At 31.5% G+C, this 23510-nt stretch overlaps 1 non-coding gene across 1 annotated transcript; it reads right to left on the minus strand.

Moving 5' to 3' along the window:
- Positions 1 to 12531: 12531 nt before the first annotated feature.
- LOC128196835 (small nucleolar RNA R71) lies at positions 12532 to 12637 on the minus strand. Its single transcript, XR_008249241.1, has one exon. It is a non-coding gene; the product is annotated as a small nucleolar RNA R71 (small nucleolar RNA).
- Between the last annotated feature and the right edge of the window lie 10873 nt (positions 12638 to 23510).

The raw sequence follows: 23510 nt of genomic DNA on the forward strand, positions 1-23510 counted from the left end.
CAAGAAAACAAGGGGGTTTCATTTTGCGATCCAGAAGAATCAAAATGGGCCAGCAATTCTTGCCCATTAATTATAGGGCTACACACCGGAAAATAAAAAAGATGCTACTTTCTGTACCCCTAAAATTTCATCACACTACCTCTCAAATTTTCAAAATGACTAATTTATCTTATGTAGAAGTGACTTACGGATTATATATTTCGAAACTTTCAGAACAAGCTTTCCAAAATTTCAGAAATAAGATTTTCAAAACAATATTTTTGGAACAGAACTTTTGAGAATGAGGTTTTTTAAATAGAATTTCAAAATACATTTTAGAACAATTTTTTTTAACCGAGATTTTGAGAATAAATTTTTGGGAACGCATATAATGTGTTCCAAAGCACACGAAATACATTTTGAAAAAAAAATAGAACATGGCCTTTTTTTTTACAATATTTTTCCTCTCTTCCAAGCATTGAGGGAACAACATAGATGACATTATGCAATAATGAAAGGTATTAAGTCTTTTCATCATGTTCTGGAGATATATTTAATAATTAGGTTTAATGTTTCAATAAGTCATTTTTTCGTCCAGAATCTCAAATAAGTCTCCTACTTATTTGTTGTCTCAATTAGGTCCTTATTTTTAAAAAAATTGAAACAAAAAAAGGTTTGCCGTCAAATTAGACAAACATCGTTTAAGAGATCATTAGTTGGCTTACTGACAGTATTATTTTAAATGACGTGTGGCAGTAACTACATGATTGTGATGTTTATTTTGGAATTTTTGAATTAAAAAATTGAGGACAAATTGGAAAAAAGAAATTAAAGGTAGCCCCTTTCTCTACAATTGAGAAATGCGAAATTAGGGTTGATGAGAGAAAAAAAACAGTGTTTTTGTTGGATTGTGAAATTAGGATTCTTGGGTGAAAAACACTAGATTTCAAAAGGAATCACAATTAACCAAACACTAGATTTAAGATATACGGAGATTTAAGTGTTTGATTTTTTTTAATGAACCTATTTTTTCACACATCCTCTTTCTCATTCATTCAAAATTTCAAAATTTTCACTCCTCTCTCTTGTTTTGCTCGCTGCCCCAACATTTATTTTCAAATCTTCATCTATGTAAAATAGCTTTCTTTGCCCTCTGTCAATAGTAGCTTCCAATTTCTCTCCATCTCCCTTTGAATCTTCATCTGTCAATCGCAGGTTTCAATTGGTAATGGTTTTTCATTTGTTCTCTTTGGTTTTTGAAATTTTCTTTTCACTTTCCCGTCAATTTCTCACTTTGCCCTTTTTTATGTTTGTTTCTGTGAAGAGAGATCTTCTCAGACGTTGCGTTTTTCAAATCTGCGATGCGTTTGGGACCGACTACTTTACGGGTTCAGTGGTTTTGTCCCTGTGTCGTGGATTTGGTTTTTCGTGTGTTCGTAGTTGTATCCCAGGTTCCAATGTCGGCTTCCACGGTGTCCATCACCGCTGTGAACCCAGGGGCGCGTCGGTGCTCGCTGCCGAGAGGAAAACTGCCACCAACATCAAGCTCCTCGCCAATGACGTCGTCGCCTCCCCCGTAATTGCGACTTCCGACGAAGGTTCCACTCACACTTTCTCCAATCTGTTTTCACATTTCTCAAAGGCAGAGAAAGAGGCTATCTTTAAGTTCTTTTCCCCAATTTTCCCTCAACTTTTTAATTCAGAAATTACAAAATGCACGACACAATCATGTATTTACTACCACGTCATTTAAAACAATAATGTCAACATGCCACCTAATGCTCTCTAAAACAGCGTTTGTCTAATTTAACAAAAACTTCTGTTTGTTTCAATTTTTCAAAAATAAGAACTCAATTGAAACAACAAATAAGGAAGAAACTTATTTAAATTTTCAGACGAAAAAAGACCTACCGAAACATTAAACCTAACAATTATGAAGTGGAAAAGCAATAGCCTAAAAGAGAATTCAATTTGCACTCCTTTCACTAATTTTTATATTTTTTTTCTGAGAAATTACCCTTTTAGAAGCTAACTTTTTGGAAGTTTCTCTAATTTACGTACTTTTTATGCATAACCAGTTTCGATAATATATTAAAAATAATACATTACATACATGATGTAAGATTTTATATCTGGTAAAATCTTGGAAGCTATGATGGGGATTCATATGATAATGTTGTATTTTATGTAAGATTTACACAATATAAATATAAGATGGTTAACCATTTTTCTTTTGTATTCCATTGTCTTTATATTGTTGACTAAAAAATATCATTAAAACTATTTTTTTATTAATTTATAGAATAATGGCGAAAAAAATTAGTTCATGAAGATAAGCGTCGACGAGAAAAGTAGAGAAGAAAGAGTGGTGGGAGGAACTAGGGAGATTTAAAAAATAAAGGATTTTTCTTTTGCTTAAAAATATGAAATAATAATATTGGTATTTTCAAAAATAAGATAATGGTGTGAAGACAAAAGAGATGGTGTGAAAAGAAGGGACACAAAAACATATAAGTTTTGACTATTGAACCATATTAGGATAATCGATTATTACATGCTAAACAGCTGACAACAAATTTTTAGAGGTATCTTTGAGTGAGATCTTTATAAATTAGATTGAGACTCTCATTCTAAAATACAACATACGAAATAAGTGTATATCGAAATTCTTATCTGCTTTGTGTGGTGATAAGTATTATAGGGTTTGCGTAACCCTTGTGTTGTAGCTTTGAGAACTTGGTGTGTTGACATAGAGCGAGAACTTTCACTGAAAGTGTGATTGAGTGTTATTGTTGTTGCTAAGTTGAACGCCTGTCATTCTTTGTGAATATTCAAAGGAGGTGGTCATCCTTCGTGAAGTATTCGGAGGAGTTGTTCATCCCTTGTGGGTTACAGGGGAAGTAACTTTCATCTATTGGGGGTAACAAGAGAGGTATTCTAACCTTCGACTTGTTTATTTTCTTTGTGGTTATAATAGTTTGTTGGTTTGTGCTAGTGGAACAATTGAGATTAATAACTAGATGTAGGATCTTTGTGATCTGAACTAGTATAAAAATTACCTGTGCAATTTTTTTGTCTTCCTTACTCTTTTAATTTGTTTAAAATCTTTTAAGGAATTTATATTCACGAAAAAGTTATTAAAAAGAACGATTTGCGATAAGAAACAAATTCACCCTTGTTTTGGTTTGTTAAACGCATTAATCATTATGCTGTGCCGCTCTAAAAAAAGTGTTTGAATGGAAAATGTTGTTTGAAAACAAATGCGATAAGACAGATTTTAGTTTTATATTGGTTCACCAATTTGAGTTATGTCCAGTTCTTTCTCAACAACCTATTAAGAGGTTCCACTAATATGAGTTTAACCACTTTTGGTTTACAACACTAACCAGTTGGTTAGACAAGTTTAACCACTCTTAGTATCAACACTAGAAAATCTGTCTAGAACGTTTAACTCCATTGAGTTAAATAATAAAAGTGTTTGAATTCACTTTTGAATCTAAATACAACAAGTGTTCTTGAGTTCTTACAAGACAAAAGATTACTCTCAGAGAGGATATATAAATAATATAGTGAACTTATAAAAACTTGTAAAAGATCTTCTCATAGATGAGTTGCAAAGAAAATAGCTTAGAGAAAGATAACGAACTTATAATATTTTTAATAGAAAAGTTCTTCTCTTCTCTACAACACTTCTCTTTATGTAGAAATTTTCGATAAAGATCCACTACTTAGCTTTAACTTTATTTTTGGTATGATGGAGTCAGAAGCTATGTTGCTTCCTTGTAAAATAATTGTGGTGTGTACGGATGAGACAGACAAAAAGTATGTATGAAACATTCTTTGAATATCCTCATGTCTCTAAAAGTTCTTCTCATTTTGAGTAGACTTTTGAATAAAGTTGATAATCTGCACAGAAAAGAGAGCACAACACAACAGACAAACAAAGCTTGAACTTACATGCATTCAAACCCTTAGACGACCTAGGTGTCAATACCAAATTTCGTCCGGGTGACTAAATAATATATGTTTTTTCTTTAATTTCATTTTATCTTATTTTATGTCTTTTTATCATGTTAATTCTATTTTATTTCGTTTTATATTATTTGTTTTTATTGCATTTTCTATACTAGTTTTTTATTTTAATTCTATTTTTATTTTATTTTTACTTTATTCTATTATTATGTTAGTTTATTTTGTTATTTTGTTTTATTTTTAACTTCTTTACTTTAATTCGTTTGTTAAATGTGGCGGTGAGCGGCAGCATCGGCGATGAGCCACGATTCGTTTTGGTATGATTGTTTGATGCTAGTCTGTTTTGAGTAACTTGTAAAATGGTTTAGTAATGTAGCATTTAGCGAAACTTTTGTTAGACTCTTTATCTTTTTTGTTAGACGTTGTGGCAATTAGACACTCTATTAGGAGCGCTATAACATTTAACACTTTTTATATATACTTTAGACACTCTTATGCCATATTGTTTAGTCATCTTTAAAAGTAGCGTTTAACACATTTAATAGATATCATACACAATTAAACATTATTTTGTTTAGACGAAATTTTAAACTTCAAAACAATGTTTGTTTAGACGATCTTATCTTAACAATAACAAATGATTGTTAATAAGATTGTTTTTTATTGGTTAACATTCGACTGTAATTAAAACCATTTGCATCCTCATTTAAAAAAAAGCATGTTTATTTTTTGTTCTTTGCCAAGCAACCTATGTATTGAAAAATTACTGCATAACCAACCAAAATCAACAATATCATGTGATGCATAAACCATCAATATATACAGTTCAATGGAAAACGATATAATGAAATGAAGTATATAAAAAGTATAGGAAATGTCAAGTGTCAAGAGTTTTAAAACATAATATCCATTAGTGAAAATAAAAAATAAAAAACAAAGTTTAGAAAATATCATCTGGCCTGATATGTTGTAGAAATTGATAAAATAAGTTTCTCATATTGATCTAACATAATTTTTATATTGAATCTTAAATAGAAAAATAGGGTCACTGGATGTAATATAAAACTAATTTACACATTAAATGTTAAATAAAACAAACTAAATTTTTGCATTCAATAAATCAATATCAAACAATTATGTAACGCACACTTATATTTCACCTAAGAAAAATCTTACGAGTTTACAAAATTAAAACAAAATAGGATTCATACTTTCAAGTTTGCATATTTTTTTCCAAAATCTTGCCAATAAAAGTCCTAAAATACGAACTTTTAAAAATATAAAATAATTTAATTTGTTGGGATTGGACACTCTTAGACCTAATACTAGTGCATTCAAGAATTTACTAATACAAATTGTTGTACAATATGGTCATAATATAATTCAAATACGAACATGAATTAAAAACAATCATCTAATTGCCAACAATCTTTAGAAAACAATTAAAATTTAGAACAAGGAATACACCAACTTGAATTTTTAAGTGGAAAGGGTGGTGTTCAATATCTCTAACATACTATATTTTAAATATAGTTAATAATAAACCACTTGAAGTTTACGATTTCAACCTGATAGTTTGTCGATAAATTCAAATATTTAGTTTTCTTCGAATAAGTGGAGAGTTAAACAAACAATGAACAAATTTTGAAACATGAGTGAGTGAGCACGTGGGAAGCACGTGAGTGCACCTGAATACCAGTGCTCATTCTTCCCAAACATCCAACAAAGAAAGGGGCTAGTGAAAAGAAAAAGAAGAGTAAAGGGCTAAGGGAAAGAATGATCCCATTCCAAGACAATTCATAAACTTGTCAGAAAATTCATGTCTCGGTTTCATTTTCAATCATTGAAGGCATCTCAGCACATGTATCTCTCTCTCCATTTCAGTGGGTGAGATATTATATTCTCTCTTTTTTTTCAATTATTTTAATAAAAAAGGGACAAGGCAATGTTGTTTTAATAAGTAATATACCTTTCCTAATTTCTACAAAAATATATTAATTACAATTGTCGAAAAAACTTACAAATTACATTACATTAATAGTTCTTTTAATTACTAAGAAAAATAAGAGAGGGGGGAAGAAAAAGAGTATTTTCATATAATGGAAGTGGAAAGAAAATGTTTTAAAAATATTATGGGAACTAATTTTTTTAAGAAAATAAAAAAATCGTAAAAGCAATTAAAACATTTCATTTTACTTTTCCTCAATATATTACTTAAAATTTTAAAAAACATTCTTTATTTGACGTCCACAATCAATTACACTGATTGTTTAGAAAAAGAATTGTTTTTTTATTTGACGTCCATATCTAATTGTTTAGAAAAAGAATTGCTTTTTTATTAGAAAAAGAATAACAAATAAATTTATTATTAGCAATATTAATATTAATAGATTAATTATTGAAAGTTTTCCATCGAATTAGAAATAAGATCAAATTATAATATATAAGTGGAGTACAAACTTTACGTTACAAGTCGGTTATGTTGAGTTAGGTTTAAAACCACTTTCTAACATGGTATCAGAGTCAGGTTAAAACGGACGTGTAACAAATTGGTTTTATGGATTGAGTTAGACTAGTCACTTCTAACATTAATTATATAAATAGTATTTATTTTTAATTGTTCTTCAATTAATCTCTGTATTCACCTCATTTTTAATTTATGTCTCTTTCTCATATTTCTTTCTTCCTCTACTAAACAAACATATAAGGAAAGCAACCCAGAAGTGATCTAATAATTATCCACGTACTATATGTGTAACTAATTAAGAACGTAACCGAATGATTTGGTGTCGTGGTGCGTGTTTGATCATCACTTTATCACTTTAACTAAGATGGGTGCATGATTAAGAGTATGATGCTAATTTTTCCTAGATTTGGTGATTGAAGCTAATTACCAGATTAATAATGCTACATTATCGTCCTTTTCTAGACAAACTTTGCATAGTGTATGGTGAAGGTTTGCAACCAAGGGTGCATCTTTATGAACAGTGGTTGCTTCTCTTTTTTGTTAAACGTGCATGCGACCAATCACCATATGGGCATCGTGTACCTATCATCACAATCAATCATAACTTCTCTAAAGAGTCAAACTTCATATACTTTTCATATGTTTCTTTAATTTGATGTTAAAACTAAAGGTATTATTGACTTATAAATTCTTCAAGAAAGTTTAAAGAAAAAGTTGAAAACACAAACCACGCGTATTCAAACATTAAAAATAGATTGAATTTTGCATGCCGATCTTTACTGATAATTTTTACCTGTGAAAATATTATATTCAACCTAATGTATTTTTAATGTTCAATCTTTATCTAAATTATTAGAGTTCATTTTTTGTAAATAGTGTGAGAATTTTTCTTCTTCCTAGACCATATTGCATTATCTTACATGTGAATAAACATATGAAATAAGTGTATCTTCTTTAATCACCGATAACATTTTTGTTATGATTTATTCTCGTTGAGAAAATGATTGATTTAATGACAAGGTAGAGGAGTCGAGGCCACTCACCCCAATGAAGCTTCACCATTGTGTATGAATTATTCAAATGGTGTATAGGAGTGCAATAACCGAATTTGACTAATAATTTTAAGAAAATCAAAATAATATATTTAAACTAAACATAATTTTAATGTTTAATCAGTATGCAAATATATTAGAGTTCATTTTCCATTTATTATAAGGTAGAGTGGTTAACATCCATTCCTTTCACATACACATTGCATTCTCACCATATACGTGAACAAAGAACAAAAAATAAGTATATCCTACTAATAAGAAGATTTAAAAGGGAGGGATTGAGATTGAGGTTATCCTGAATCTTTTTAAGTTTCACTCATGTACAAATGGATATTTATGGATTTTATAAATAATATTTAAGAGTATATGTAAATGCTTAAGATATAAAATTTTAAAACTAAATGGTTTTAAATTTAGAGATTGAGAATATATTACATTTGAATTTGCAATGGCGTATTATTATTGCTTATGTTATATTATGTTTCTTTACATCTCATAAGTAAACGTGAAAGAACGTGGATTTCCAAATCTTGTTTTATAAAACAAATTAGAGAAGTATCAAAGTGAAAGTCGAGAGCATCATTTTAGTGATAATAATTGTTTATTATGCATGCATATAATGACTGCTTTACTATTTTAGTGTAATTTCATTATGAAATTACAAGAATTGAGAAAGTTAAAAAAAAACGAGTTTGGACAAGTCGTGCCAACTTGGCACAATTCAAAATGAAGTTGTGTCATGTTAAACCGATTTCACTATGGATGAACTAAAGTCATATCATATTGGCACGATTTCAGTTCTGTAATGAAATGAACTGAAGTTGTACCATGTGTGATTACTTTAGCTCTGTAATAAAATGAACTGAAGTCGTGTCATGTTGTGAGGACTTTGGTTTTATAATGAAATAAACTAAAGTCGTATAAACTGAAGTCATGCCATGTTATGACGACTTTAGTTTTGTAACGACAACATGACACGACTTTAATTCATGTCATTACAAAATTGAAGTCGTCACAACATGACACAACTTCAACTTTTTCAAAGAAGTTATTGATGGAAACTCATTTAGGAAATTAAATGGATATCCATCCAAGGAACATCAACTTAAGCTAAGGCTAGAAGAAAGAAGTAGAAGAAGGATTTTCAAAGTTTTTTCTTGCCTTTCTTCAAGCCTTAGAAGAAGCATATGACTTCCAACAAGTGTCATGGATCCAACAAAACTCAAGAACATGCTTACTAGATCTAACCAATTTTATTTGGTCCATTTTTTTCAAGGTAGCTAAGGTCCACTCGCCTAGTAACCATCAAAGGGGCGCCCAACGCCAACAATTTGGCCAAAAACTTGGACTTGGCCGAGAGTCTCCGCTGCCCAATGACCGTGATGTGTGCCCAATGACAACAGATCGAGCCATACCATGTGTTTGCTCATTTGGCATGAAAAGTATGACTACTCCAAGTGGCCTTTACAACTGGAACTTATTTCAACTTTAGGAGTGAAAGATGAGATGGTTAGAGGCCTCTCTTACCTATAAAAAGGAGTGCTTAACTCTTCGTAAGATACTTTTGAGCCAAGTAATGAATTGCTGCAGAAATCTATCAAGCCTTGTTTTACTATTGAGTTTACTCTAATTATGAGTTCTTATTCTTCTCCTCTAGCTTCCTTCCTTAGTAGGAAGACCTTCTAAGCTTGAGGCACCTTACATATTCATAGCAACCTCCTTAGCTACGTTGGACCAAAACATAGAAGGGTACAAGGAGATGGTCCCTAAGGTGAAAATAGTTGTGGAAATGAGGTGGGGGAGGTGTGTCGGTCACACAAATGGTGGTGGTGAGAAGGTAAGCTCACAATTTTGAGCTAGGTAGTGAAGATGGAAGGTAGTTTGATGGTTCAAGGAGAGGTTAGGCCAAGTCCATGAGGTAGGTGACTAGAAGGGCCACTACGATTGTTCTAGTCTTGATCAAGGGAGTGTATGACTACAATTTGGCAGCATAACATTACATAATTCCAAGATCAAATACAAGGGTGGGGACACCTTTAATTATAGGCCAAGGGTGTCTCCTTCTAACCCTAAAAGCATGATCTCCCACCTTTGCTCTCATTGGCCAAAAATGAGGCCTTCTAAGGAGTGGACAAGTGTCCACAAATCCTCTCAAATGATGGGAGGACATGTAGTCACTCACAAAACACAATCCTCTCCATTCCTAGAGTGTCATGTGACCACTACTAAAAGCAAATCCTCTTCAATGGTGGAGGGACATATGGCCACTACCAAAAAGAAATCCTCTCCACTCCTAGGATGCCATGTGGCCACTTCTAAAAAGCAAATCCTCTCTAATGGAAGCATGACACATGGCACACACTTTCCACTTGGTTTGGATGTCTAACTTAAGGAAAATCCTATGCTACTTAGGCCTTAATACAAGCCTTAAACAAACCTACAATACAATGGTCTAGATATCCTACACTACTCTTCAATCCATGCTCCATGATGGTTCCAAAGATGGCCCACAAGGTAGAGTTGATTTCATCTTCATGGATGACTTTCACTCTCTTGAAAGTGTTTGACCATGACTAGGGGATTTGTCATCATTCCCTTCCTCTTGAAAAGGATTTGCCCTCAAATCTTCAACATGGAACAAGGCAAACTTCCTTATCTTCTTTGGAGTTTTGTGCGTTTTTCCACAGGGTGAAATACCAATTTTAAAACACAACAAATGTTATAATAGTGAGTAAATGAAGAATATAGCTCCCAAAATGATACACCTTAAATTAAATGAATGATCAAGGACTTCGAGAGTATGAGCATCTTTGAAGCTTTTAGTTGTCTTGTGTTGGACGTATATGTTTGAAAGACTATCCATTCCAACGCAAGAGTTAATTTTTAAGGATATGTCATCATACCCTCCCTTTTGAAAAAATATTCATGTTCTTTTTATGAAAAAAACTCTTTTCTTATTGTTGGTTAATTTGTGTATCTTTCCACCAAGATCAAAGATACATATGCAAGTGTCATCAAACACAAAACCAATAATCTTATGAGCCACAAGAAACATGTATTTAGATGAAAGATTTAAAGAAGACCTTATGCTAATTTCAAAAGAATTTACTTGAAAACTTTGAAGGTCTACTGATAAGTGCAAAAAAGTAGTAAATTTTCATATGAAATTTTGGCACTTCTGTTTTAAATTGTGTACATTTGTATCAATTTGCCCCAATCTAAGAAAGATGAAATGTAATCATATGTTTCCGAGTTGTTGATTGAAAGGAAATCATTTGATCCCTATTTTGTATATGTTCCAAGTAAATTAAGAGAGAAGAGAAAAGATAGAAGAGCAAATCTTGCAACAATTCGCCCAAGCTAAAATGATCTCGCTTAAGCAAGATTCGTCCAGGAAGCCATTAACTTAAAAGTCATTCTTGCTTAAGCGAGAATAATTTAGCTTAAGCGAGAATGACCTATCTTCTGCAAGAAGTTTCTTCTCGCTTAAGCGATAATCATCTAGCTTAAGCGAGAATTCGCGCAATATTTATACTCACGAGTCAGAAAGAAAGAAAAAACGGAGAGAGCGGTAGAGAAAAATATCACAGAGTTATCCAAAGAGTTGTTCTTCCACTTTAGCTGTACTATCTTCTTCTTCATCTCTTAGAATGCTAATGGCTACCATGAGTGGCTAATCTTTTCTCTTGGGATTGAATGTAATCGATTCGAACTCGGATGTAATCTGGTGATATTTATATATAGCATTCTTGTTTTTATTTAATATTGGTATTTTTGTTCTGCTCTTAGTGCTTGATTCTATCTGATCAATAATTTTATGAATGTGGGTTTTAAAAGTGACTAGAAAGTATTTCTAAAATCTGATCTGAACAAGAATACTTGATATCTTGTGATGCTAGGGATAGATTTCAGTTTATCAATTGCTTATAACACTTGAATATAATGCTAGACAGTTTGTTGGATGTGTGAAGAATCAATATTCAAGGAACTGATCTTATGAATTGTATACGCGAGGAATCGATATAAATTACTTCTGTGTGTTGCATCAATATTGGTAATTTCAGTTGTTATATGTTTATATTCATTTAGATTGCAGACGAATGAGATAGATGAATTCAATCCCAACTTCTCATATTAAACTTTCTTTAACTTATCTGCTGTTACTATTTTACTTTTAGGCAATGTAGTATAAATTATCAAAATCCATTATGAATCAGATTGAATACCCTTGTATGTATGCTGTTTGAGATAAATTTATCTATTTAATTGAAGTTGTTCCTTGTGGGATTGATATTGTTACTTAAAAATCGTTATACTACAGTTGACTATTGGTACGTTTGCCAAAAGATTCAACAAGTATTTTTGGCGCCGTTGTCGGGGAACGGTTTTCTTTTGAATTTTTAAAGTTATCTCATCTAGCTTTGTGAATATATTTCTTTTTATTTATTTATTTAGTTTATTTAATTTATTTAGTTTTTTCTTTTGTACTAATCCTTGCTTGAGTTGTTTTGATTTATGTTCTTAAGAGGTCAGGTTTCTAAAGATCAATTAGCATTTGACCTAGAGATAGAAAAAACCGCTTGAAGAAATAGAGAAAAAAACAAGAAGCAAGGAAAAACAAAGGAAAAATCTTCCAATACTTCCATCACACATCTAGAAATAGAAAATATGGCGGAAGAAGGACCAACCCCACCTAGAAGAACACTGGGAGACTATGCTATGCAACAAGGGCCAAGATATTTTTGTAACATAGTAATACCGTCCACCACCAAAACATTGGAGATGAAGCCAGCTTTCCTTAGCCTAATCAGTTCTCATCAATTTACTGGAATGGATAATGAAGATCCATATATTAATCTTTCTACGTTCTATGAACTGATAGGAAGTATGGGATTTGAAGAAAGAGATCTTGACCATGTATATATATGTGTTTGTTTCCTTTTTCTTTGACATGCAAAGCAAAGGAATGGCTTAAATCACATCCAAACCAGAGTCTGAACAAGTGGAGTGATGTAGAAGATAAATTCTTGAATAGATTCTTTCCACCTTCTCGTTACATTAAGGCAAAAACTGAGATTTCTACTTTTAGGTAAGGACCAGATGAGTCATTCTGTGAAGCTTGGGACCAATTTAATTCTTTATTGAGGAGATGCCCAAATCATGGGTTTGAAGATATTGCTCAACTAAATATTTTCTGCAATGGTCTGAGGCCAAACACAAAAATGATATTAGATGCAGCAGCTGGAGGAACAATGATGTTTGTAGATGTAGAGCAAGCAACAAGAATCATTGAGGCACTAGCATCTACAGACCATCAAGCTCAACATAATAGACAAACAATTTAGCGGAAAGGAATGCTTGATCTCAGTACTACAAATACAATTTTAGCTCAGAATAAAATTCTGACTCAGCAGATGGAAGCATTAACCAAATAGATGGCTAATTTACTTGAGCGGTTAAAAGCAGTACAATCTTCTCCTAGTCAACAACCCATGAGATGTAACTTCTATGAGGTGACCATCCCAATGGTCATTGTTCATATCAAAGTAGCCCACAAGAAGGAGAAGTTCAATACGTGAGTAATCAAGGAAGAACGGGTAATTTCTCTAACAACAATAACTTTTCACAAGGGTGGAGAAACAATCAAAGTCAGAATTTTGGATGGAAACAAGATGCTGGTCCTTCAAATAGACAACCTCCTTATTAGCATCAACAACAAAATCTATTTGTGTATGAAAGAACAACCAAATTGGAGGATACTTTAGAAAAATTAATGCAAGCTTCTATGACCAATCAGAAAAATACAGAAGCTTCAATAAAAAATCTTGAAACACAGGTGGGACAGTTGGCTAAACAACTATCAAATCAACAGGCAGATCATTTTTCAGCCAACACCCAAACTAATCCCAAAGAGCATTGTAAATCAATTACTACCAAGAGTGGTAAAACTGTGGGAAGAGGGATCGGAGACAATCTAGTTGTGGAGGAGGAAATTTTGGAGAAAAAAGAAAATGAGAAAGAGAAAAATGAGTGTGAGGAAGAGGAAGAGAAAAATAAAAGTGAGTATGTGAATAAAATAAAAGAAAAAGAAGAAATAAATATAAATGAAGAGAAAAAGAGGGAGAAAGGTGAGAAACAGGTACCCAGTTGAAGAACCTACCTTACCCTCATAACTCGTCCGAAAGGGATAGGGAAAGGCAATTTGCAAGGTTCATAGATATTTTCAAGAAACTGCAGTTTAATATTCCATTTGTGGAAGCTATAGAGCATATGCCAACTTATGGAAAATTCATGAAAGAGCTCCTAACAAAGAAAAGAAGATTTTCTGAAGAAAAAGTAGAGCTTGAAGCAGGCTGTAGTGCTATAATCCAAAAATCATTACCTCATAAATCCAAGGACCTTGGAAGTTTCACCATTCCAGTCACAATCGAGACATTGCTAGTAGGTAAAACATTACTTGATTTGGGTGCTAGTATATTTTTGATGCCTTTGTCCATGCTAAGAAGAATAGGAGATTTGGAAGTAAGGCCTACATGGATGACATTACAGTTAGTTGATAGATCCATGAAATACCTCTATGGTGTGGCAAAGGATGTCTTAGTTAAAGTTGATAAATTCATGTTCCCAGTTGACTTTGTGGTGATGGATATTGAGGAAGATGTTCAAGTTCCTTTGATATTGGGAAGACCTTTTATGAAGACTGCTTAGGTCATTATTGATGTTGATGATGGGAAACTAAAGGTCAGAGTGCAGGATGATGAAGTCAACTTTAATGTCTTTGAAGCAATCTAGCACCCTAAAGACAAACAACAATGTTTCAAAATGGATGTGATAGATGAAATTTGTCTATCAACTAGGAAGCAATTGGCAAAAGCAAGTCCATTGGAGAAAGCTTTAATTGGTGTTTGTGATGAATTGGAAGAAGAAGATGAGAAGAAAGTTGATGAATATTTGATACACTTGAATTCAGCAGAAGCACTTGCATCGAATGAAATACAATATGAGAAATTACAGCAAGAAAAGAAAACTGAAAGTCAAAAGTTGGAGTTGAAAGTGTTACCTTCCCATTTAAAATATGTTTTTCTTGCAGATGGAGGTAAGGCATTTAATAAGTTAGTTCTCAACTCCCACTCCTTATTAGCATATTCAATGTTACTACACATGACTGTATTGTGGGAGGTGGCTAGCTATTTTATAGTTCTTTGTGCCATTTTGTTTGGGTTAGGATTAGGTGAAGAATCAAAGGATATATTTATGATTGGAGATAATGGAAGTGGTAAGACTTTTGTACTAGCTTCAGATGTGGAAAATGTTCCTCTGTTCTTGAATCTTTTCTTTTTCTTTTGTTCTTGTTTTAAAGAAAGATTTCAAATAAGAAATAAGTAAGTCTTTTGTTTGGGTCCACTCCCAGGAAAGAGAGGTGTGTCACAATGAACAACTTAAGTACCAAGGTTTTCCTACCCAAAGTATGTTCAAACAAACCTAAAATACTTCTCAAGAGAAATTCTTAATTAAAACAAAAACAAAGATTTTTCTAACAATAAAAATAAACAAAGACTACAAAAAAACTTAAACTAAATTAAATGTATATGCGTTAGGGAAATATAAAAAAAAATCAAAATCAAAATATTAAAAATAATAATTGTATTCCCCGACAACGACGCTAAATTTGACGTTGTTGTGGAAGCTATCGAATTAATATTACTTTTACAAGGAAACTTCAGTATTGCCAAGTTAGTAGTCAACAAACTAGATAGAGTTCAAGTAATCCTAAATCGTTTCCCAATGACTACGAAATTGCTTTTCAATACTTGATTATTATGGAGACTCTAAAAGGTTAGTAAATGTTATGTAATGCTTAAAAATAAAAGTGAAAAACTATGCTAATAAAATTAATGTTTGAAGAATGTTTGGGTTTAATTGAAGAATAAATAAGAAACTTAGAAACAATTGTAATGAAATAGGCTAATTTCACTATTTTTCCAAGATAGATTCATCATTGGTTATCCACAAATTATTGTTCAATTGATTATTGTTCGGGTTTCAAATTAATTAAAGTACATTCTTAATTAACTTGAGAGCGATCTTACAATTAATTAAAGTAGATTCTCAATAAAAAAAGTGAGACCTTTCTAGATTATTCACAATGAATTCAACCAAAGTACATTCTCAATCGAATTCTATTGTGTTTAATCATGTCTATTCCTAAATCTCCTAACCAAATTAATTGTTAATTAATCAAAGTAAATTCTCAATTAATTATAGTTGGAATTCTTACCACCAATCAATGTACATTCTCAATTAGTAGCAAAAAACCTATTTAATTATATGAAAGTTCCTAAATTTAATCAAAGTACATTTTCAATCAAACCTAGAAACCCTTGAACTCATATGATCAATATGCATGCAAATTCAAACACCTTATGATGCAAATATCATTACTTTTAACGTGATTGAGAGATGAAACACATAGAAGAAGGATAACTAAAATCAATAATCAAAAGAAACAAACACATTAATTCAACTTAACCTCAGAATCCATAATAAAATTATAGTAGATTAGGCCTAGAAGCTTAGCACTCCATGAATGGAGTGTTATACATGGTAAAATAAAATGCGCGATGAAGCACAAAGGAGTTCGCGATATGATTTAGTTTGCAGATTGGGGTTTGATTGGGTAGTGCGAACTAGTGCGAGAAGGAACAATCTCGCATTCTCCATTTCAATTTTTTTACAGGTTGAAACTTAACCTCAGAATCCATAATAAAATTAAAGTGGATTATCCCTAGAATCTTAACACTCCATGAATGGAGTGTTATACATGGTAAAATAAAATGCGCGATGAAGCATAAAGGAGTTCGCGATATGATTTAGTTTGCAGAATGGGGTTTGATTGGGTGGTGCGAACTATTGCGAGAAGGAACGCTCAATCTCGCATTCTGCGTTTCAATTTTTTTGCAGGTTCAATGACAATTTGGAGATGGTGGCTTTGTTGCAGCGCAATTTGCGGCGTTGACGGTGGTGTTGGCCATGGTGGTTACAACAGCTGACGGCGAGGTGGCCGACGAGAGACTAGTGGCGGTGCATGGAAGAGGCAGTTAGGGTTTTTGTTGGTGATGAGTTGAAGAAGATGTTGACATTGCAGGGCTGATGTGGCAGGACTGATGAGTTGACATGATATGGTGTAGTCTGATTTAGGAGGGGTGTGTAGGGAAATTTAAGGGTGTAGATGGAAAAGCTAACTGTTTGGCCCAATTCAGAAAAGGGGTTGTATTTGTAAAATTTAGGGGTGTAGGAATAAAAATGACTCAATGCTTAAAATGGGTTGTATAAATGAAAAATGAGGGGTGTGTTCAACTCCTTGTAATTTCCTTTTCATGAGTAAACTAATTCAGACTATAATTTGCAACTTTGATCACTTGTTTTCAAGTTTTGAATCAATCAAACTTTAACTCCAACTTCACCAAGAAACGTTATAACATCCAAGAATAATTTATGCACTAAAAATCACTTGTTAAACCCTTTTTAATTTATAAACCCGATAACTTCAATTGTCACAAATCTTCTTCAAATCAACCATTTAAGCACAAGAATTTCATCAAAATTTTGAATTTAAACCATAAATGTGGGCATAAATATGCACTCATCACTTACCCATCAATAACCACAGATAATCATAATCATAATTATGTACGCATGCATCAAAACAAGGATTATAAATCAAGATAATCAAGAACATATAACATACAATGACAAACAAACAAAGGTAAGTTTTCTCATGCATTGGTTAATACTAGGGCTTTATCTACAATCCAAAAACACCACCAATCTTCCTTTGCTCTAAGAGTTTTTGTTGCTCTCTCTCTTCTTATCCCTAAAAATGTCAATCTTCTCTCTTCCTCTGTTTTCTCTTTTTGATTTAGAGTTCCTTGGGTTTCTAACACACAATACACCCCTCTATCTATATCTTAATATTTATAAATCAACACAACTCTACCTTTAATATCTCCTCACTTATAATAATATATTTTTAAAACCAAATCTATCTAAATCCTTAATTCCCTTCTATCTCACGTTCTCTATTCTTTTATTTTATTTTATTTTATTCAAATTCTTTTACTTTCTACACCCCCTTATTTAATTTCTACACCAATTAAATAAAGGTTGGCCACGAAGTTTACTGTAGCAGCAACCAACTGCAGCCACGAAGAAGAACCCAACTTCTTCAAATCTGATTTATAAAAGATCACGAAGTGGTTAACTAACTTAATCTCAGTTCAAACACTTAAACATCCAACGTGGCAGACAGAGAATAGAGCAGATCAGTGATCACGTGGCAACGCCGTTTGCCACATCCACTGAAACTTAACACCGTCCAATTTTAAGGACTATTACTCAGAGTTTCAAAACAATAAGGACTAAAAACCATCAAAGTTCTGAGTAGGGACTAAAACCAAAATCGCTTGATAGTTCAGGGACTAAAAACATATTTAACCCTTTTATTTTATTCAAATTCTTTTACTTTCTACACCCCCTTATTTAATTTCTACACCAATTAAATAAAGGTTGGCCCTAAGCAAAAATACAAATAAAACAAAGGTTTCCCTTAACTTTCTTTCTCCTAAAAATTGAACTCACCCTATTTAATCCTAAATCACCTTTCCATTAACAAGTCAACTCATCACATTGGACATGTGTGGTACTCGGACCATTCAGTGTGTTATAACGGACCGTCAAATCATTTGTCTATAGCTGATCATCCGGGTATAACAATTATTAAATAATTACTATAAATATAAAGATTAAAAACATTATTAAACCATTTTGCAATTATAAAGGAGATGAGAACCTTCCTTTAATTAATATTTTATGAAAGGACATTAGAACCGAACGATGGATTCCTCCAAATAAGTCAAACAACAGCATGAACTAACGACATTGCAATGGACAAGAATACAAATAATTAATGGGGAAAAGTTAGGCATTTTTTGATTGGATAAAGTGATATTTGATTAAAAAGTGGATCGTTTAGATAGACATGTGAAATAATTATTAAAATGTGTCCGGAATATTAGTCTCATTGTCTTAGCTATGGAATAATAGCCTCTAACACTGCCAACTGGGGTCACACACTGAGATAGATAGATAAAAGCAATAACTCACACAATCAAGGCAATGTTAGCGGTGCAAAGAACAAGCGTTAAATACAGGCCTAATCACATCATGGTTGGTGTGGTTGATGGGTTACCCACTGTCATATATATATATATATATATATATATATATATATATATATATGTATATCAAGAGAAACACATTAACAACTCTAACCAAATAATAGACTTATTGCTTATTTTATATCACAGGTCGCATCTTATGAGATAAATCATTATATATTATTAAGTACAAAGAAATTTATCATGATTATCATTTATAACTTTTATCCTGCTCAATTTAATAATTTATATAAAGATTTATTGTATCAATAACAATTTCATATGTGTTTCATCTAATTGTATCTCAAGTGATAAGTTTAAGTAAATTTTGTATCAAAAGTTTTCTCATATGAGTTTCATCTAACTGTATCTCAGGTGTTAAATTTATGAAAATTTCATAAAATTAGTTGAGAAGATGGGATTTACAAATCTATTATCTTAAACTTTTAAATTAAAAATAATAACATAGTCTTAAATTTACTCATAACTCTTTAATATTAAATCTCTCGTGTCCTTGATTAAACTTCTTTATTTTGTGAAAGGAGTAGCTAAGCTTTGAATTGCAAATATACTAGAAGTAGTATATGATTTTATTTCTGGTTAAAACTACATTGAAATGTATGGCTCTCCATATTGATTATTATACTAACAGTTTCGAATTCAGGCTTTGGCATAAAAGCAAAAGTGATTGACATGTTTGTCTGAAGAGAATAATAATTACTGTTGTTCCTCAAAAGCCATGCATGGAGCATTTTAATATGTACCTTTTAGATTTAGTTTCGCCTCTCACTCATCACTTTTGCCTTCGAAGGAAAGTGAACCCAACAAACAACACATAACACTTCCATTAGCCCACACTCTTCCACCTTCTTCGTTATATTTCTCAATTCTGGATTTAACTTCTAATAAAATATTTCACTCTTCACAAAATTTTAAAAAAGGATGATTAGGTTAAGCGTGTTTTCTTATATCAAATAGTTAAAATACAACTTCTTAGTCATTTAAAAAGAGAAAAGTAGCAATTCCAATGCAAATTTGCCTCCATTTTATGTTTACTATGGAACAAATTATATATATATATGTTAATTTTAAAAAATCGTTATGAACGGGTGAATATTAAGAGGTATAGAATGGTTTTGGTTCCAATTTTACAACCGGAAAATAGTTTTTAATGTTTATTCGAGAAATAGATGTTATTGATGATTAAAAAATATATAAAGATACAATTTATTCATATATTTTATTCACTTTGTAAGATAAAAATGGTGTAATATTCGAATGAGAAAAAAAGAAATTCCCTTACATTACTTTACTTTGCATAAAAATTATACATTAAAACTATATATACATAGATGATTTAAAGTGAATGCTATGTAACTTTAGTGCAATGTTTGTGATGCTATATGAATTGTAATATGATTATGCATATGTATCAAGTATATTGTAAAAAAAAATTTGAGGAGGAGTTTCTTGTGTGGTTTCAAGGTATGCATGTATTGATGTAAAGATTCAGTATTGGGGCGTTTCCTGACACTCTAATAACCATTTAATCTCATGAAATCACAGAAAAGTAATAGAGGGAAGTGAGTAGTGTTTTTAAAATTCTTTCTCAAAACAACATCTAATAGATTATGAAAGATATATAATTTAAATAGGATGATTAAACACTGGTTTTACAAAGTGTGTATATGGAAAACATTTCAAAGAGAAAATCAACAAAATACAAATTTTATACTGGTTCACTTAACCTGAGCTACGTCTAGTTCTTCCTTAAGAACTCTTAATGGGTTTCACTAATCTTTAAGAAGATTACACAAGTTTTACCTTTCCAAGTTTACAACGACTATTCTCACCACTTCTGGTTCACCTAGTCAACACGACTAATCTATGTTTAACCACTCCAGTATACAAGTATTCTAACCACTTATGGTTCAACCCTAAACAACTCGTCTAGAAGTTTAACTCAACTAAGCTAAACACCAAGTGTTCTAATTCTCTTTAGAATGTACAACACATTTAGTGTTATGAGCAAATACATAATGATAACTCTCAAAGAGAGAATAGAAATAATACAAAGAAATATGAGATTTTGCTAATGTTTTTTTCTCTCTTAGAAAATATAGCTTTAAACGGTGTATAAGCACATTAAGCTTGTTTTAGCATTCAAATGATCTCTATATTATCCTTCTTGTGTTCTCTTCAAGCTTCCGTCTATTTATAGCTTTTCTTAAGAAATGATCGTTAGACAGAGAGGTTGACGTCATGTAGAGCATATAACCTTTTGGTGAGAAGTCAAACTCAAGCCTACCTTGTAGAGATACAGTGCTTTGTCATAGCTTTTAGCAAATCGTAGCTTGTACGATGTGTCAAAATAGAAGTCTTGAAGGAAACATTCCCAGAATGTTCTTCATATCTCTCAATATTTTTTTCTTGGATGTAGTGATTCTGATAAAGTCTTTCTGTTTTTGTGATCTTCACAAATATCAAGAACAAGGAATACAAGAATTGAAGCACTTTATTGTACATGCATTAAATATTTTGAACATTGATAAGCATTAGGTCATATTGCGTGTTCAAAACATTTTATCATTTTTCATTTCATTAATAAATGCATCGTTTAATAAAGCATTCAACATATATGATCATCAGATGGTGTAAAACATTATATGCTTTATAAAAAATTGTTTGAGATAAGCAACGTTTAGCAGTCTTTTGTTAGATGGTACATTTCATAAGACGTTTGCTTGAATTAACATTGGTTTTTAATAAAACATATTTTATGTTTTAGTGTCATCATTGAGATAGACGCTTCTGTTCATAAAATGATAGCTTGTAAAAGTTGTTCGTTTGGGCATATGTTGTTCATAAAACACTGTTTGTTACACATATCGTCTATTAGATGATTAATTAAGAAATACACTTCCTTTTATTATACACTGTTAATGAAACTTTGTTCATAAGACAATATAGTCTAGAAAACATTATTATAAGCTTGTTTTCGTCTACAAAAGATGTTCCAAAATAATTTTCTCTTAGACACTATTTCTTTAAAATAACCTTTCATACAAAATAATATTTTGTTTAATGCTTTTGTTCAACTTCAAAACTTGAGATGCTAGACGGTCTCTAGACGATATTGTCTTAACATCTCAAGCAGAGAAGGGTGAGGTATGTGGTGAAAGGAGTAAAAAGTCATAGTCTAGGGGTTTTACCTTGACCTAAGGCATTAAAGGACTAACCTTGTGTGTGATAGAATGAAACTCATTAACAATGACTCTATAGAACATTAGAGGCCACCACAAATGCATAACCTGTCATAGTTCTACATCAATACATGTATCCGGATGGTCAAGTCTAGAATTACTGTTTGTATGCTTTGGAATGGTTTGATTCACTTGTGCTTAATTATTATGTTCATAACTCAATTGTAAGTTTGTTCTTTGGTAAAATTACGTCACCCTTTTATCTTTGTTTGTGTATGTATGTGTGTGTGTGTTTTTTTTTCTTGTTTGATATGATTACCTTGATAGTGTGAACAAATGAGAATATTTTGGTTGAGCAGGTGCTTAGTGGTGTTGGAGCAAAAACTTAATTTAGGATTTTACTTTTTACATTTATATGATATTTTGTAAAACTCTGATATTACAGTTTTATTTTAGCGTGATAAAACTCTTAATAAATTAGGATCTTGTATAGTGCTGTCAAAACAGGCCACTCAGCCTAACCCGACCCGACTCACCACATGTTGGCTACTTAGTGAGTCGACCTAACCCGACTCATTTATTTGTGAGCTGAAAAAGTCTAAACTCGGCCGGGCCCACCACGGGTTAGTGGGTTAAACAGATTGATTCATTAGCTCACTTAATTACAAGTTTTTTTTTAAATAAAAAAAACTTATGATTTTTTCTAATTCAAATTTAAATAATTTCACTCTATAATAATGTTAAACTTCAAAGACAATTCAAAATAATAAAAAATTAACATACAACTCAAATGTAATCCAAAAACAAACCCAAAAAACGAATAAATAACTTTATAATATTAATAAATTTTGTTTTACTTATCCATTTATAAGATTAGAGTCTTGAATTGATAGATTTATAATATTTTGTTCTCTTGAAACGTCCTTTTCTATATTCCCATTTACAATAGAATAAAAAATGTTAACTAATAATATTAAAACACAAAATAATAAATAATTAAATTAAACTAGGTGGGTTGGTGAGCCAACCCGGCTCACCACGAGTTCAACCCGGGTGAGCCAGTGGTGAGTCGGGTTCTAAGTGAGCCCGGTTGAAAATTGATCTGTTTAAAAAATTTTATTTTTTTCAAACTCAACCCGGCTCAAACCAGTAGTGGACTGGATTGGCTCGCAGGTTCTAGCTCATTTTGACAGCACTAATCTTTTATATATATATATATATATATATATATATATATATATATATATATATATATATATATATATATATATATATATTTCACATAATTAACTATTAATGTGTGATGATTCTTATAATAGTTTTAATAGTATTAAATAAGATGTTATATAACCCAAAAATTAAATAAATTAATTGAAAATAACCCAAATCAATTTAAGATAAATGATTTTACAAACTAGTGTAATTTTTTTCCTATGAACTATATAACCAACCAAACCTATTTTTACTACTTATAACAATACATAGTTTTTTTTATTTCATGTCTATATTAGACAGAAAAACTCAATAAGAAAAAGACAAAAGAAGAAAAAGAGCATGAATTATTTAAAACTCCCTACTCCACTATTCTACGGTCACCATCACTACTGAACTTTGACTTTAT

The sequence above is a fragment of the Vigna angularis genome, chromosome 5 (assembly GCF_016808095.1).
Source record: "Vigna angularis cultivar LongXiaoDou No.4 chromosome 5, ASM1680809v1, whole genome shotgun sequence".
Classification (NCBI taxonomy): domain Eukaryota; kingdom Viridiplantae; phylum Streptophyta; class Magnoliopsida; order Fabales; family Fabaceae; genus Vigna; species Vigna angularis.